Below are 5,344 nucleotides of genomic sequence, written 5' to 3'. Positions count from 1 at the left end.
ATTGTATATAGAATATAAAAACAAAAAAAGAAGATAAATAAGATAGAATAGCGTACCCAAGTGTACCCTCAAGCAAGAGAACACTATCCCAAGACAGTGGAAGACCATGGTACATAGGCTAATAATAACAACAACAACAACAACAACAGCAACAATAACAATAATTTCCTATAATGTTGTGAAAGCAATTCATGGCGAAGCACATTCCACATTATAAAGTAATACCACAAGAATGTACAGTACAGTAGAGTACATCACATGAGATTTAAAGTACATAAAAGTAATATGGCAATGTGCTTTAATAGCTACTTATCTAAAGATCTCGAATTTTAATGACACAGAAATTGAGAAGAAACACTCAAAGAGAATTTTATTAATTTAAATCGGAAATAAATAATGAAATATCAACAGTTATGTCAAGAAATGATAAAATTCTCGAATATAAATAATATATTTCAGAAAGACAATAATAAGATAGTGAATTATAACTAATACGATAAGGTAAATTTCATCCCCCCCCACCCCCCACGGTCTACGAAGTAAATGAAAAAACGAAACGGATTCTCGGCGTCACCACGAGTAACGGTATCTCTCTCTCTCTCTCTCTCTCTCTCTCTCTCTCTCTTATTGGAAACCTTGTATATACAATAGTTTATATATCGACGCTCTTATACCTTATATATATATATATATATATATATAATTCTCAATTTTTTAAATAAGGTTCTAACTAAATATTAGAGAATTAGACTCATATAATATATACGAGATTTTTTATAAATGATGGTCGGATAATTTAGAGAGAGAGAGAGAGAGAGAGAGAGAGGAGAGAGAGAGAGAGAGAGATACCGTTACTCGTGGTGACGAATACATCTGTTTTGTTTTCCAACAATGGCGCGCCATGTTTGCCAAATCTCCAAACCATATTTTACTTCATACTTGAAAAGGGATTTATTATGTTATAAATAGTTTAGTTTGCATTGAAAATTTATTCTTTAAGCCCTTGAATTGTTATTTGATCCTCTATTTTCATTTAAATAAACTATCCACTAAACTGTTTTGAACATTTGGCAACGCTGCTTTTCCCCCTTCTATAGGCGGGTCGAAGATGTCTGTCTGTCTGTCTGTATAGATTACTCGGGCCCCCAAAGGCCAAAAATTATCCAACATGCTTATCAAGCATTAATAAAGCATAATGCAATGCTATTTATTCGTCAAACCATAAAGTATCAGTAATAGTTTAAGCCTTGTTGCTATTTACGTAACTATTTAAATATTCACGCCAAAAAAAAGGCTAAATTTTCCTGGCTTATATCGTCTATGAGTAATTAAGATACGTCAACATATAAAAATGTAATAAAAACTAAGAAAATTGAATTAATAATGGGCTAAGAAATAAATGAACCTGACAGATACATTTTTATTCTAATTTAATTAACTTCTGTATATAAACTGTATGCGTATGTACGTGTCGGTATATTTTCCAGTTCATATCACCTTATAATATATAAATAAGAAGTATTAACGGATAAAAATCCTCCCAGAAGAGAGAGAGAGAGAGAGAGAGAGAGAGAGAGAGAGAGAGGCCCTAATCCCATAGGGTTAACCACAGGAAATGGTAGGCCTATAATTCTTTCCAATGCTTCATACAAAAACTGCATCTACTCCCAACAGTAGGCCTATTCCAAGAAAAACATTATACCAAAATATTTATTATTATTACTCGTGAAATTATACAAATTAGCAGCATGGGGTCAATTAGAGAGAGAGAGAGAGAGAGAGAGAGAGAGAGAGAGAGAGACAGCCACCAAATGTCTGGTGGTAACACAAGGGCGAAAACACCTTTCTTTAGGACAGCCAAATACCCCCCCCCCCTCTCTCTCTCTCTCTCTCTCTCTAATGAATAAAAACTTCCTAGAAATGCGTGCATGCGTGCGTGTGTGTGTGTGTAGAAATCACGAAATCTGACGTGAATAACACATGAAATATGTAGCCTATATATGCATGAACAAATGCATGAATTATCGAGACAAAATATTTCATGAAAATTGGGAGAAAAACAATAAGAAAAATCGTAAAAAATAGATCATGATGAATATGTTTTTTTATGCCAAAATGTCTCTAAAACGCTGTAAGGAACAAAAGACAATTGATATATTTACTGAACTCCATTTTGGTTTTCATAAGAGAATTATATATATTTAATGTGTTTATTGGACATTAAGAATAAACAGAATGGGTCCCTGGAGATTGTAAAAGCAGCAGGGGGATAGAAGAGAAGACGGAGGATCGACGAACTAAGACAGTTTGCGAGTGTGAAGTGGCATAGAAACACCATAAACAGACACAGAGGAAGGACATGTCTGAGGCCTTTTTCCTGCGGTGGACTATCATTATTATTACTAGCCAAGCTACAACCCTAGTTGGGAAAGCAAGATGCTATAAGCCCAAGGGCTTCAATGGGGAAAAAATAGCCAAGTGAGGAAAGGAAATAAGGAAATAAATAAATGATGGGAGTAATATATATATATATATATATATATGTGTGTGTGTGTGTGGTGTGTGTGTGTGTTTTACGACTCAGAACTGCTTCTAATGTCTGGTATCTGCATAGGCCCTAATGCAATAAATTTCCCGAAATGTTACTGAAACAATTCATGTAAAAAAATAAACACCAATTCAAAGGTAATTAATTATGAAATACTGCCACAAGAACGTACAGTACATTTCACGAAATTTAAAGTAAAAAATTAAAAAAAAAAATACGAATGTCAACAGAATTTACGAAGTAGGCCTACACAAAGAGAATTAAAATGATGGGAACTAAGAAAATATGAATCACTATAATCGAAAGGAAACTTAGAAATACAAAAGGTGTGTTATATTGTTACACAATTTGTGTGAAATATCAATAATTGGGCAAAATTATATTGAAATGTTACGAGAATTCAACACGCCAAACCCCACGCTCTCTCTCTCTCTCTCTCTCTCTCTGGGTCATGAAGATGCTCACGAGTGTGTGCGTATGTACATGTGTGCGTGTATGTATAAGCTGGAAAACAAGAGCAGGTCCCACCCCCACCACCCACCCCCAAAACCTCTCCCGCCCATGACGAGGCTCACGCGTGTGCGTATGTGTGTGTGTGTACATGCGTGTGTGTATATGGTGGTAAACAAGAACAGGTCATTTGTTTTCGTCGCCGATCTAACAACCCCACAAAATCTCTCTCTCTCTCTCTCTCTCTCTCTCTCTCTCTCTCTCTCTTTAGATTATCAGCCTTCTAAAGGAACTAAACTACAACGGAAAACGCCATCTTCTTTCCCCAAGCTCCCAAGTTAAAGTAATTCTCGGTAGGCCTACGCATAAAATATTGTAAACAAATTTGCTTAAACACTGTAGGCCTATCTGATAAATAAATGTCTTATAAAAGAACTGAAATTAAGATAATTTACAACGATAATCATAACACAAAGTTAGAAAGGAAACAATAAACTTACGTTTTGGAACGAAGTAGTGTACATCCATTGAGTCTCACAATTCAATGTTCACTGACCGTCCGTGAGTCAGCATCTGGGATTCTGGGCCCCTCGGGGATAACTTGATGTCCGTGAGAATTAGGTTTTTTAATAAAGTTTTTAAAACAAGTAGTCATTAGGAGTACTAATGAATACTGAAAAATATATATTCAAACAAAGTCTCTGTTAAGGCAGAGATTCTGAATGAATAAACCTTTTTTTATTTATTAATACTTTTCGGGAGAGTGTTCAAGTCCGTGAGATTTAGGAAACGACTAGCTCTTCCTAAAACCGTTAGATAAGGACAATATGTATGCATTTCCTGTGTGTGTGTGTGTGTGTGTTTGTGTGTGTGTGTGTGTGCAGGTCTAAAGAAGCGTAAATTTCTAATCCTGATTATCTGAAAAAAATGTAAATATATTAATAAATGAATAAACAAGGGAATAACAAAAATTCCTAAACAAGGGAATAACAAATAATTCTGATACATATCGACTACTACTATTATTATTATTATTATTATTATTATTATTATTATTATTATTATTATTATTATTATTATTATTTGTTAAGCTACAACCCTAGTTGGAAAAGCAGGATACTATAAGCCCAGGGGCTCTAACAGGGAAAATAGCTCAGTAAGGAAAGGAAAAGAAGAAAAATAAAATATTTTAAGAAGATCAACAACATTAGAATAAATATTTCCTATATAAACTATAAAAACTTTTACAAAAAAAGAGGAAGAGAATTAAGATAGAATAGTGTGCCCGAGTGCACCCTCAAGCAAGAGAATAATAATAATAATAATAATGATAATAATAATAATAATAATAATAATAATAATAATAATAATAATAATAATAATAATAAATGAAAGAATGAAAGATATAGATAATGATATAATTGAAAATTGAATATATATATATATATATATATATATATATATATATATATATATATATATATATATATACATATATATATATATCAACACAACATCGTGCTCAAATAGAAATAAAGGATCTTGTAAGGATTAGCGAACCCAACATTTCCATGTCAAGATCAAGGAACCCAATTTTCCACATGTAAAGAATAGCGAACCCAATTAACCTCATGTCAAGAATAACGAACCCGGTGATGCTTGGGTTCGCTAATCTTGACAAGATCCGAAGTAAATTTCTACCTCATACTTGGGATCGAACGCTAGCCCCTTCTAATGAAAGGCCAGGTCACTTCCAACCGTATGCAAAAGTAAATTCAAGTCACACTTACCCTGGAAGAGAAAGACACTCCAAAATCAAACCATTGTTTTCTAGTCTTGGGTAGTGCCATAGCGTCTGTACCATGGCCTTCCACTGTCTTGGAATAGAGTTCTCTTGCTTGAGGGTATACAATATCTCTTCCTTTTTATTTGAAGTTTTTTATACTTTATATATGAAAGATCTATTTTAATATTACTGTTCTCGAGATAATCTATTTTAATTATTCATTACTTCTCTTGTATAGTTTTATTTCCTTATATCCTTTCCTCACTGAGCTATTTTTCCTTGTTTAAGCCATTGGGCTTATAGCATCCTGCTTTTCCAACTAGGGTTGCAGCTTAGCTTGTAGTAATAATGATAATAATAATGTGAGGGAGTATTGACGCAAAGGGCCTCAGTTAGATTTCGCCAGTCGTTAGATAATATATATATATATATATATATATATATATATATATATATATATATATATATATATATTACTATCCAAGCTACAACCCTAATTAAAAGCAAGATGCTATAAGCCCAGGGGCTTCAATAAGGAAAAATAACCCAGTGAGGAAAGG

The 5,344-nt window shown here is 33.3% G+C and overlaps 1 long non-coding RNA gene across 1 annotated transcript in view; it reads right to left on the bottom strand.

The window, feature by feature from the left end:
* The window catches only part of LOC137636203 (uncharacterized), a 43,511-nt gene extending 39,943 nt beyond the window's left edge, over positions 1-3,568 (bottom strand). Inside the window, exon 1 of the long non-coding RNA XR_011042987.1 lies at positions 3,499-3,568. This is a non-coding gene — a long non-coding RNA (uncharacterized lncRNA). The remainder of the gene's footprint in view (positions 1-3,498) is intronic.
* Between the last annotated feature and the right edge of the window lie 1,776 nt (positions 3,569-5,344).

The sequence above is a fragment of the Palaemon carinicauda genome, unplaced genomic scaffold (assembly GCF_036898095.1).
Source record: "Palaemon carinicauda isolate YSFRI2023 unplaced genomic scaffold, ASM3689809v2 scaffold25, whole genome shotgun sequence".
In the NCBI taxonomy this organism is placed as follows: domain Eukaryota; kingdom Metazoa; phylum Arthropoda; class Malacostraca; order Decapoda; family Palaemonidae; genus Palaemon; species Palaemon carinicauda.
The sequence above is the reverse complement of the archived record's forward strand: the minus strand, read 5'-3'. Positions and strand labels throughout refer to the sequence as shown.